Raw genomic sequence first — 13,728 nt, forward strand, 5'->3', positions numbered from 1 at the left:
CCTCCCTCAGGCCGTCTTGTGGGAGGGCATGGGTCCCACTCAACCCTTCTCTGGATTACACTGTAGTTCAGCTTTGTTCCCTCCCGAATCCTCTCGTTTCACCGGACAAAGAAAAGCAAATGTTCTCCCTATCCTCTTGAACCCCGACAGCACTTACTAGCCAAGCTGTCAGGATACCGCTTTATTTGGAAACTCTTGTGTTTCGTGAGAGAATGATTCTTAAAGGGGCTGTTGATAGTGATGCCTTGCATTTAATATGCAGATTTACAATTTTGACAGCATTTTTACATACACTAATCAGTTTGATTGACATAACCCCGATAAGTGGGGAAGGCAGGAATTCTTATTAACGCTTTAGGAGGCCGGGCGCGGTGGCTCAAGCCTGTAATCCCAGCACTTTGGGAGACTGAGACGGGCGGATCACGAGGTCAGGAGATCGAGACCATCCTGGCTAACACGGTGAAACCCCGTCTCTACTAAAAAATACAAAAAAAAAAACTAGCCGGGCGAGGTGGCGGCGCCTGTAGTCCCAGCTACTCGGGAGGCTGAGGCAGGAGAATGGCGTGAACCCGGGAGGCGGAGCTTGCAGTGAGCCAAGATCGCGCCACTGCACTCCAGCCCGGGCGACAGAGCGAGACTCCGTCTCAAAAAAAAAATAAATAAAATAAAAAAATTAACGCTTTAGGAAATGCAGACACCAAGATCAAGAGGCCTAGTGGCTTTCCTGATGCCCTGCGGGCGGGGCAGAGCTGAAAGGTGGAGCTGATGGTCCTTTATCCTTTGCGGCTCCAGGTTCCTGTTGGAAGCAGGCATCAAGGCCGGGTGGTGACCACGCATTACCTCTTTATGGGAAATTATTTTTCTGAGTTTATTAAGTAAATAACTAGGAAAAAGGAGTTTTCTCAAGTACATTTTTAGGGGTTTGTGTTTAAACTTTTGCTAGTCTAGCCTACAAAATATGTTCTGAAACCGTGGCTTGTATAAATATTCTTTCCCATTTAAACTAAGGTCCAGTTTTATCACTCCACAAATTTCTTGGACTTATAACTGCCCTGGAAAAATGCACATTTCTTGAAAACAGCCTGGTAAAGTTGAACTCTGTAAAAAGAGCCCAGGACAACAAGGAAACCCTTCTGAGGGAAGTGGTCTAGACTCTTTTATTAGGAAAAATACAGAAGTGCCAATTAATTCCACGACGGAGCATAAGTTTTCCAAGTTTTGAAATGTAGATTATGTTTTGCTTCATATGTTTGGCTTTGAACCTAAAATGAGCACATAAGATAAAAAAAAAATGTGTCTGTACTATCCGTGCCATGCTTTTGGCTTGAATAAAGAATTGTGTTATTGTGTTGTACCAGATAAAGCTGGTTATCAAACACGATTTTCCCATTTGCACTTTAGAAACCATGACAGTTTAAATACAGTTAAAACTTCTCTTTCCATCATACAAAGAGCATCTGTGTAAGTTCATCTTCACAAGAACCTAAGAGAAGTGGAGTATAAGGAGTTTATTCCCCCAATTGTTCAAAACCTTTGCTTTCATTGTCTCCCCTGAATGACTCGCAGTCACTTTGATCTTAAAATTAAAAGCAAGGTATTTTTATTTGCATCCAGTCGGGCATGAGGAAGATAAGCTGAAACAAATGAACTGGACAAAAAACCCTAAACAGAAACCTCATGCTGTGATGAAAGATGGCGAATTATCATCTGTATTTCAAGGAATTGATCTTAATGATTGCTAAGTGGATACTGAGAAATGTGAAGCTGATGCTGTGTCTCTGTGGGTCTGTTCAGGCACATTAAGATTCATGGAGGCCGACAGCCCAGTATAATAAGGAGCACTGATGGGCAATTGATTTTAAATCTTTGGTTTAAACTGTTAGGTTTAAACTGTAAGATGCAGGATGGATTTCACTACACCAATGCTGACCCTTGCATAGTGTGAATGCTGACACATTTCTACTAAACATCCCTCCTCAAAATGGAGAGGAAAAGAAAATCAGTCACTGACTGGACATTTGTTCCACCCGCATCCCACTTATGGCTCATTTAAATAGTTTAGCCTGGAATAATTCACAGGGTGCCAATGAAAACCCTCAAAGCTAAATTAACTAAGGAGAGGACTGGCAGCCCTGGCCGTGAGTTAAATCCTCACCAAATGCCTTCATTTATCCCAAGTAAGGAAACGGGTAGATGGAAATAACATGAGAAAGGGAGGAGAAAATATTTTTGCTACACTCTCTCAAGGTCTAGTACTCCAATCAAAGCTGTTCAAACACTTCTGCACTTCTCTGATTATTAACTCATAACTGAGCATTCAATTCTATCTTCAATCTAATTGTCCAAAAGGCTTCACTGAGAAAAGAAAATCCAACATTATATCTCAAGGCAACACAACTAAACTCATTTTATTCTGGTCTCTTTGACTATAAGTCTTTTTTTAATGGAAGCGTAACAGTAACTTTGTTGGTGAAAAAATAAAGGACACTAGCATCCAGTGTTTACCTGCGTGCCTGGCAATGTTTGGGGTATGTAAAGCCACATTCTCCTGTTATTCAACAAGCTAAAATATTCTTATGTTTAGCCTAACCATGCTCTGGTTAAGCACACTTAGGAAAGAGGGCAAGAAAGAAAAAGAGAGAGTTAGGGAGGAAGGGAGAGAGAAAGAGAAAAAGAGAGAGTGAGGAAAGGGAGGGAGAAGGAAGAAAGAAGCTTCACGAAATGACTGTGTGTGATCTGTGAGCAGGAGTTATCATCATTGACCGCGTCCCCACTGTGTGGCTGGAGATATTAAAGATATTCTAAAGGATTTGGGCTAATTAGTGAACAAATGTGAAACTGAGTGAAGCTACAACCCTCTGAAATAAGTGTGGACTTTCAAATGCATGCACTTGGGGTCATGGTTTACACTCCCTCGTTCCCTAGTAGACCCTGTATTTAAAATTTCAAGATGTGTCCATCTGCATTAGGCGATATTGAAAGGGCTTCCCTGCAGAAACACTGCAGGAATCTGTGGTGCTGTTCCAGACACACCCACATTGGAACCTGGGGGTAATTCACGCCAAGAAACACAGGGTCTCATGACTTCACACAGCAAAATGGAGGTCTCCTGGCTTCCTGCCCTATGCTGCTATAACCAAACTTTCCTCTCCCCGCACCTCTCTTTCCCACACACCCTCACTGCACACCGTGTCTGTGTCTCCTTCTGCTGCTCCGTTGCACTCTTGAAGTCCTCATGCACAGCGCTCTGGACCCAGCCCCTGCAGTGGCTTCACCACACTGATGACAGGAAGAGGTGTGCATGGAAGCAGCCTCCCAGGTTAGAGAGGGGGTGGGCATCTGATCCCTGAGGGCTGACCCTGAAGAGGAAGGGAGGTGGGGTCTCGGGCCAAGGAGGAGCTCCTGATGGAAGAAAGCAGTCTCAGCTTTGGGGCCATGCTGGCAACAGGTGGCTTATGGGGGAGCCAGTCATTGACAAGGTCAGTGGAGGGCAGAGAAGGGGAGGAGAGCAGGAAGCTATGATCGACAGTGGGTTCGGGGCGGCCTCCCCACCTTAGCTCAGTGCCTACCTATGTCATTGGGTCATTACCCAAGAATGAGGGCTCTAACTAGCCAGCCAGATTTGAGCCCAGGGGAACTCACACCTCAGTCAAGAAAAGAAGAGAAAGTATTGGAGGTCAGCAGAGAGGGCGTGGAGTTCACAGGGCCTGAACAAAGCTCCCCTCTGAGCTGATTCAAATATGATCTTCTTAAAAACAGAACAAAAATGAGCATGCCAAGTGGTTGCTTACAGATGAAGAAAGCACCGTCACTTACAAGATTTAGCTCATGAATTATTTAGGAGCTCTGGCTTCATGCTCTCATTATTTCTGGTTTTAGCGCCAGTGAGACCTTGTCAGCCATCCTTGGTGGGAGAAGGAAGAGACCGTTCATCGATCAGACCAGGTGTTTCCTATTTGTTCCTTTGATATAAAAGAATGAGTTACTAATGGGGTGAAGAGCTTGCTCAGCCCAATGCAAATGTGGAGATAAATAGACTTTTCAATCTATTAATTGCAAAGCATTCATTGTCATTCTACCTCTTTCTTGGGGGTAGGAAGAGGGCATTGAATATATTTACTAAATGTGAAATCACCATATTTATATCCAGTGAAACCCTCGCAGTGTTGATGTTGAGGAACATAACTAATAACCTTCTCATAAGCTCGCCTGGCCTGATCTTTTGATGTATGTGGTGTCCTACCCCAAATTCTATGCATTTTGCAGTTGTATCCACTCAGAACGCCACTGGCTGCAGGAGGTGAGATAGCAGATTAGCCGTGTTGCAAACAAGCACCTTTTTATCTTTTTATTGTCTCAGTAACCAACAGTGGCCCACATGCCAGACAGTAGTGGCCGGTGCCATTCAGGCCCCTGTGGTTTCAGGATGTGTCACCCTCTGGCCACTCCTCATCCCGCCTGCTGCTACAGGTCACATTCCCAGACCCCATCAGGGCAGGAGGAGGACATTTTCCATCCTGAAGACTTCTTTTGGCCAGGATTTTTCTGCTGGCCGCTCAGCTGTGCAGGAAGTAACAGGGAGAGCTGGAAAGGGAGAGATGTGCATCTCAGTCTCCACAGCAAGGCCAGTGAGGGAGGATGGCTTGGAGCAGCTGGATGTTCAAGAACCAACACTGGTGTAGGTATCCACAGTGCCTGCTTACGTCTCCTAGCGCCTCAAGTCCCTCACGGTGCCCTCTTGAGCGCTGTGCTGGGACGAGTGTGGAGAGGACTGTGCAGCAGCAAATACTGCTGCATCTGCCCATCCATTCTCATGCCCCAAAAGTATACTTTGGAAAAGTCAAGTTAATTCAGTAGGAGAATGTGCCAGATGTGCCATTGTCATGTAAACAGTTAGGTCCCAGGGCTGACACATGGTTATCAATGTGCTTGCTTGCCTGGACGCCGCCTATGTCAGTGCCTAGCTTGTCCTGCTCTCTGATGGGGCTGTAGTGTGTTTGACTCACCATGAGTCACAGACACACATGTGACGTGTTGTGGGATAGATCCCCTCCACTCTCATAAGGTTGCACTGTCTAGTGAACCACACAGCTGGCGCCCCGCCCAAGGCCCACAGAAAGGTCACTGGCATCTCCTGAGTTTCATCCCTCTCACCTCTAACCTCACCAACAGCCCATCAGGTTTGGAGAAGTTCCATTCCCTGAGGGGGAACAGCAAAGAGTGTTAACCAGCTGACATCTGGTCACATCTCTGTCCACAGGCTGACCCTCTTAGGGTTGTAGAGGGGGCCACAGTGCCCGAGGCCATCACAGGTAGACAGCAGCCGGCATCAGCCTGGTGTGGTTTCTGGGCTCTCTTAGTGCCTTTGCCGTGTTGTATGTTATGTGGAGTGAGCAGCATGTTGGATTAGTGTGTAGACCCAGCGCTCTCACATGTGCCTGGCACAGAAAGCTTGGCGAGTGTCAGCCGCACTGTGGAGGACAAGATACATGAATGGCACCCAGGGCCAGTGACTGCCTCATTTCCTGTCAGAGCATGCCTCATTTCCTGTCAGAGCAACATGTGAATCTGTGTCTACAAAGCAAGCCCCAGTCATTTTGGAAGGAAAAAGAATGAGTGTTAAAACAGCAGAGTTACTCATATCTAACATTCCTGGGTCCAAGCACTCCCTCATGTTTTGGCCCCATGAGGAGCTCGGAGCATTGGCTCTGCTTGCTCCCTCACTGGGACTGAGCCCCGGCATGACTGGTAGTCTCAGCACCTGAAAGTGAGGGTGGCATGTCCTCTGGGAGCATTTTATAAGGAAATAAATGAGTATGTGATTACTTTGCTTATCCTGACAACTAAGGGCTGAGGCTGAGAAACCCTGGCTTTCATGGCATGTTCACACAGTTGGACAGAGTCAGCATTTGGGACTCACTCATCAGTTGCCCACCATTCTTTGAAGCTCAGGTATAGCAAATGGGGACCATAGCATCTGTGGATGCCCGCAGAGTGGGTTTTCTTTGTAGATGCCTCTGAATCTACTGAGCACCATATGTGTGCAACACTCAAGAGAAACTGTCCCTCCATTCAATGGTTTCTCATTCAAATTGCCAAACCAAAGAATCCACCTCAGTGAAGAGCACCTGTTCCCAAACTGCATCCAATGACATCACACAGCCAGGTGAAAAAATGAATATTCTGCATCTGCTTTTTTTCACATACTTGTGCTCCCCAAATTCACCTGGCCATAAGAATAACCTGAAAATATTGCCTAAAAACAGATTTTCAGGAACCTTACAAGGAGACACTCATTCAATAGTTTTGGGTTTCTTGGTTGGTAGGAGGCTGGAGCCACATCTGTGATTTCAACAGTGACCAAAAGATTCCTCTGATCACACAAGTATAAGAAAGAATGGCCAAAACTTGCTTGACATCTTTTATGCAGACAGCAATTCTCCCAGTTCTGGTGAAGGTGACATGGTGGGCAAGGCTTCTACCCATCATCTCCACTCAGGAGTACCTAGGAAGAAGGTCGACAGTTCTGTTGATGTCACCCACACTACAGGAGGCCCTCCAGAAACTACTACTGCCCCACAGGCACTGGAGTTCTACACCAGTAACCACACAGATTTGCCCCATCCTAACCACACAGTCCATCATGACCTAACCACAGAGCCCACTGCATTCTAACCACAGAACCCACTGCATCCTAACCAGAGCCAACTGCATCCTAACCAGACTGTGGCATCTTAACCACAGAGCCCACCATATCCTAAAAACAGAGCCCTCTGCATCCTAACCACAGAACCCACCATATCCTAACCAGAGCCCTCTGCATCCTAACCACAGAGTCCACCACGTCCTAACCACAGAGCCCACCATATCCTAACCGCAGAGCCCACCTCATCCTAACCACAGAGCCTTCTGCATCCTGACCACAGAGCCCACCTCATCCTAACCACAGAGCCCACCATACCCTAAACGCAGAGCCCACCTCATCCTAACCACAGAGTCCACCACATCCTAACCACAGAGTCCACCACATCCTAACCACAGAGCCCACCATATCCTAACCACAGAGCCCACCTCATCCTAACCACAGAGCCCTCTGCATCCTGACCACAGAGCCCACCTCATCCTAACCACAGAGCCCCCTGCATCCTAACCAGAGCCCACCGCATCCTGACCACAGAGCCCCCCATATCCTAACGAGAGCCAACCGTACCCTAACAACAGCCCTCTGCATCCTGACCACCAAGCCCACCTCATCCTAACCACGGAGCCCACCTCATCCTAACCACAGAGCCCACCGCATCCTAACCACAGAGCCCACCGTATTCTAACGAGAGCCCACCACATCCTGACCACAGAGCCCCCCGTATCCTAACCATAGCCCACCATATCCTAACCACAGAGCTCACCACATCCTAACCACAGAGCCCACCGCATTGTAACCACAGAGCCCACCACATCCTAACTGCAGAGCCTGCCGCATCCTGTCCGCACAGCCCGCCAGATCCTAACCACAGAGCCCACCATATCCTAACCACAGAGCCCACTGCATCCTAACCACAGAGCCCACCACATCCTAACCAGAGCCCACTGGATCCTATCCACAGAGCCCACCACGTCCTAATCACAGATGCCACTGCATCCTCACCACAGAGCTGTCCTCCCATGCTCCTTGTTTTCATGCAGGCTGCTCCCACTCCTCGGCTCCTCTTCGTTCATTACCTGGCCAGTGATTACACACCTTCTAGTCCAGGACACAGGTCTCTTCTTTCTCCCTCTCTTAACACTGGCTTTGACGTCCATGGTTGCCCCATCCTCTGAGAAGGCGTCACCACAGCTGGTGTAGCCCAATCACAGTGAGCTTCTGCTCTCCTACCACGCTGCCTTCTCCCTGCCTGTGAGCATGTGCTGTGAAAGGAGCTTTGAGACTGCACAGTTTTGTATCCCCTTTCCCTTGAATAAGTTAGGTGTTTAATGCCCATTGAATGAATGGATAGATAAACAAACAGAAATACATGAAAATATGCCCTTGGTACTTTAAGGCAAGTGAGTGCTCATTCCTGGAATTGTTATTTGGCCCATGGTTCAGTGCTGTGGTCACATTTAGTTGAAAGGTGTTCTTGAACGTGTCTTGTCTTTCAGCTGTCCCACACCAGCCCTCTTGTTCTCATTGGAAGAACATGTGCTTTATAGTCAGTAGAAGTAATAATGGAACAAATGGTGTTTTTGTGTCATTCTAGCAAGGGAAGTCACAGAAACATCCTGGTTGCAGATGGAGAAACAAGTATGATTACAAGAGAATGGAAATATATGCATCGTAATAGCTAAAGATGGTGGTATTTTTGCTGTGTATCAGGCACATATTAAGAACTTCGCATTATTTTCTTTAATCTTTGAAAACTTTTTCCAAACAAGACAACTAAACACAATTAAATTCTTGCCTCATGTAAGCAGCAGAAACAGGGCTACCTGTGCCCTAGAGCCTGTTAAACTCTGCTTACAGTGCTTTGTTATCTGATATTCCCTGGATGTATTGTCATTCGTAGAGGAGAGCACAAAACATTTACACATAACTTGCTTTCCTTCCAAAATCAATGCATTTGAAATGTTTAGAGAATAAAAGCCCAGGGGACACTAGTGTCTTCTGATTCCTGAGGAAAGCCATAAATCAAGACCCTAGTGGAAGAAAAATCTCCCCTGTCAAAAGCAAAACTGTTTCCTTTCAGTCTCAGTCTAATCATGTCCCCAACACATAAGACATGCCCAAGCCAGACATTTTAAAATCTACCTGATTTCAAACTAATTAGAGGAAATATAGAGAATGGAAGCAAAAACACAAGAAGATTTAAAAAATTGGCTTGCAGGAAAAGATTCAAAATAAAACACAGAGTTTGGCCAAATAATGACTAGACGTGGGATTGCAGGCCGATCATGATATTCCCTGTGAGTATTCAGAGAATACCAACCACAAAGAGATTGAGAGTTTTAAAGATGAAGTCTGGAAAGTGGACTGACATTGTATAGAAGATCAGTTAGGCTGAACATTGAAGAAGGTTTCCTAATACTGAGCACCGATAAACTGTGGAAGAGTCTTTCTCAAGGGAAGGTGTGGAAACCCTGTTATTGAGTCATTAAATTCAGTGGGCACAGTTCTAGGAAATAGGGAGTCAGAATTAATTACACATGACACCCTTGGGGCAGTCTACATGTGGAGTAAAAATTATTCCTTTCTCTCTCTATCTTCTATAATTTTGAAATGTATTTCTTTGATGCTATTTGGTATATTTTACTTTCAGTTTTCTTCTTAGAAATTTGGTAATGTTTTTCCTCCAAAACCAGATATAGTATAAGAAATGTACCTTTAAAACGTTAGAACAGGCTGAGAATGACCTAGTTCCAAGTAAATAAATAAAAGCCCATTCCCAGACATTGTCTGGAGATGGGTGATGTGCTGGGGAGAAGCCCGGTGTCTTCATCCATTTGTACTGCTGCAACAAAATACCTCATACTGAGCCATTTATAAACAACAGAAGTTCATTGCTCACAGTTCTGGGGGCTGGGAAGTCCAAAATCCAGATGTCAGCAGGCTTGGTGTCTGGAGAGGGCTGTGCTCTGCCTCCAGGATGGCACCTTGTTGCTGCATCGTTTGGAGGGAAGGAACCCTGTATCCTCACAGGGCAGATGGGATGGAGGGCAAAAAAGGGCTGGACTCTGTCTGAAGTCTCTTTTTTAGGGGTATGAATCCATTCATGAAGGCGGAGCCCTCATCCCCGTATCACTTCCTAAAGGCCCCACCTTTTAATACCACCACAATGAGGATTAAGTTTCAATATAAATTTTGGAGAAAACACCACATTTAAACCATAGTACCCACCAAGTTTATACATTATCCCTTATTTTCTTTATGACATATGCATCTTTATTTCTTTAATCACCCAAAATCCATTCTTTGTGTTAGGGTTCACTCCTGGTGTTGTACACTCTATGGGTTTGGACAAATGTATAATGACATGGATCCACCACTGTACCATCATACAGAGTAGTTTCACTGCCCTAAAAATCCTTTGTGCTCCATCTATTCATCCCTTCCCCCCTCAACCCCTGGCAACCACTGACCTTTTTACATATCTCCATAGTTTTGCCTTTTCCAGAACGCCCTGTAGTTGGAATCATACAATATGTTGCCTTTTCAGATCGGCTTCTTTTACTTAACTTTTATTTAACTTTCCTTCATGTCTTTTCATGGCTTGATAACTGACTTATTTTTAGTGCTGAGTAATATTCCACTGTCTGAATGTACCATGGTTTATTTATCCAGTCACCTGCTGAAAGATATCTTGGTTGTTTCCAAGTTTTGGCAATTATGGGTAAAGATGCTATAAACATTCAAATACAGTTCTTCATTTCTTACATGTAAATATTGATCAATTTGGAATTTACTCTGGTACATGGTGTCAGATAAAGATGCAATTTTATTTCTCAGATGACTGTTCAGTTGTTAGATACCATTAATTGGATAGTCTCTCTTTGCCTCAGTGGCTTGAGATGTGATTACCTTTGTCCTATACTAAATTCCTGTACGTGTTGGGTTGAGTTCTGGACTCCCCACTTTGTTCCACCTGTTTCGCTTCACACCCCATCCCCACAGCGACCTGGCGTGGAGCCCCTGTAACCTGCCTGGTGTACTCTAGCGCTTGTCTCCAGCATTAGTCTTCTTTTTCAGAATTCTCTGGGTTTCCTTTTAGAATCAGCCTGCCCAGTTAAAAACAAATAACTATCTTAGTTCATTTTGTGTTGCTATAACAGAATACATGAGACTGGGTACTGTAGAAAAAATAGTGGTTTATTTAGCTCACGGTTCTGCAGGTTGGGAAGTTTCAGGGCACGGCAGTGGATTCTGGTGACAGCTTTTTTTCTGCATCGTAACATGAAGGAGAAGGTCAAGGGGGAAGCAGACACTTGCAAAGAGAAAACCAGAGGGGCATTATGGCTTCATGACAGCCCACGCTCATGGGAACTAACCCATTTCCTGGAGGACTAATCCACCTTGCCAGAGCAAGAACTCACTGCCTTGAGAACAGCACCAAGCCCTTCATAAGGAATCCACCCCATGACCCAAACACCTCCCACTAGGTCCCGTCACCCCTCAACACCGCCACACTGAGGACCAAATCTCAACAGGAGTTTTAGCTACAAATAAACCATACCCAAGCCATAGCAATGACAAAACAAAATTACACTTTTTAACCAGGTGTCTTGTCCAAAACAAAGCACTATTGCTGTTTCTTTGGGAATCCTGTCAACTTTATAAATCAATTTAGAGAGGATTCATTATGTTAAACCTCTCGATTGAAAAATGTGGCATGTCTTTCTGTTTGTTTAAATTTTGTTGTGTCCTTCAATAGGATTTTGAAGTTTTATTCACTTTAGTCCTTGGTCATTTCTTGTTAAACTTATTCCTATTACCTTGTTTGCTGCCGTTATAAATGGAGTCATTTTTCCTTTACAGTGTCTCTCTGGTTGCTGTGTGTCTATATGAAAGCTATTGATTTCTATATATTAACTTGGAACCCTTTCACCATATTAAGCTCTCTCATTGTTTCTAGCAGTATTTCAACTGGATTCTCTGGAGGTTTCCAGACACAGAATCATAGCATGTTCAGACAGTGCTTGTGTTACCTGCCCCTCTCCAATTACTACAGAGCTAATTTCTCTCTCTTGTTGTGCTCATCAATGGCTGCAGCAGATGTTCCTGAATGGTTATAGAAGTGCCTGGTGTGCTTCCCCATAGAGCATGATACTCGTGTGTGTGTATGTGTGTCTGGTGTGTGTGTGTGCATAAAATCACATTCAGGAAACAATCCTTCTGTTCCACTTGATAGAGTTGAGTTTTGATAAAAACTCAATGTTTTATCAAAAGCAGTTGTATTTTGTCAGATGCTTTATCAATATCTGTGATTATGCTTCTTTTTGTATTGCATTTAAATTCCTTTTTCCTTTTTTTTTTCTTTCTTTTTTTTTTCTTGAGATGGTGTCTTGCTCTGTTACCCAGGTGGGAGAGCAGTGGTGCAATCTCAGCTCACTCCAACCTCCGCCTCCGAGGCTCAAGTGATCCTCCCACCTCAGTCTCTCGAGTAGCTGGGACTACAGGCTCATGCCTCCACACCCAGCTACCTTTTGTATTTTTTGTAGACTTGGGGTCTGGCTATGTTGTCCAGGCTGGTTTCAAACTCCTGGGCTTAAGCAATCCACTGGTTTCAGCCTCCCAAAGTGCTGAGATTACAGGTGTGAGCCACTGTGTGCCTGGCCTTAATTTTTTAATATAATCAATTCTTACATTTCAGAAATAAGCCCACCTTGCAGGGACGTACTGTAGTACTCTTTTCCTCTGCTACTTGATGGCTACTATTTTGTCTAACTGAGGGCTCTGTTGTCTTCTTTGCTGTGTAACCTCCGTCAGGTGGGTATGGCAATAATTTAGGCATTCCATGATGACACACAACCTGAGGCTTCTCTTGTCTTTACATGCTCCGGAACACTTACAGTCTGCTACCTTTCACTCGAATTCTACAAAACTCACCGTGCTTGATGCTTTGGTGGGGTGCAGTAGCCCTGCTCTTTGGCCAGCTTTTCTACTTATTCTATAGAAATTTGTATACGTATATTTTCTGTGACTACTTCTCATGTTGTCTTACAGAGTAGTAGTTTTACTCTCAATAGCCATTTATAAGAAAAGAGATCACCAACAGCCACTATGTACGGAGTGATGCTTCCATACAAACTCGCATTTTATCGGCTTAATAGCATCATTGGAAGGATTGGAATAAATGCTGTTGGCACCACAGCCACCCCATCCTGGGCTCCTGATCTTCCCCAGCTGCTCCAAGTGCCGGCCAGGGCAGTTCATGGCTGCAGCCACCTCCTGAGAACGGCCCTGGCCACCAGAAGCCTACACGCCTGGGAGCACCCACAGCTCATGACTGACACATCACACACCCTTGCCTCACACTCCAGAGCTTCCTGTTGGGTCAGCTGGACATGGGACCTCAGCACAGCCTCCCCTCGCCTGGTGTCTTTGCTGTCCCATCCTGTCTTCCTGACTTAATAAGCCCCTGCCGGAGCATCCCCAACCCAGCCTTTGCTGCAAGGCGGCCTGGCTTCGGGCACATTTTTACACAAAGCATTGCTCATTGAGTGCAGAGCATTTTTGGTGTCCATACAGCTTGGCGTGGCCTCACCCCAACCCCAGCAATCAAGGATCCCCATGTGGGGAATCAGAGCACTGAAAAAGGAGAATGTTAGACACTTCTGTGCAGGGCTGACACAGCCTTAAATGCCACTGGTTTGTACCTGGAGGGTGTGCCCATAAACCAAGGACCCAGTTTCTCTCTGTAGGTATGACTGGCCTCGACCTGCCTGTGGCCCCACCATGGCGGCAGCACCCTCGCGCTGTCCCGTGACGCGGGTGTTAAGAAAAGCGTGTTTATCTGAATGAGGTTGGTGCTGTTTCTGTTTTTGACACCTTTTTGCTCACAGTCTTTAACTGCTACTGAGCTCTGTTTTCCACCTCACCACACTGCCTGATGCCGCATCGTCCTCATGGCACCGAGGGGAGAGATGACGACGCCCGTCCTCTCCTTTCCCCCAAATTAAATCGGTCAGCCTCGAATTTGGCCATTCTTCATTAAAATCTTCCTCTTTCTCATTTGTAATGTGTGGTACCCGAGCACA

The 13,728-nt window shown here is 45.5% G+C and overlaps 1 protein-coding gene across 1 annotated transcript in view; it reads left to right on the top strand.

Annotated features, from left to right (window-relative positions):
- ADARB2 (adenosine deaminase RNA specific B2 (inactive)) overlaps nucleotides 1-13,728 on the top strand; it is a 496,470-nt gene that overhangs the window by 433,538 nt on the left and 49,204 nt on the right. The window lies entirely within an intron of this gene.

Source organism: Piliocolobus tephrosceles, chromosome 9, assembly GCF_002776525.5.
Source record: "Piliocolobus tephrosceles isolate RC106 chromosome 9, ASM277652v3, whole genome shotgun sequence".
Classification (NCBI taxonomy): domain Eukaryota; kingdom Metazoa; phylum Chordata; class Mammalia; order Primates; family Cercopithecidae; genus Piliocolobus; species Piliocolobus tephrosceles.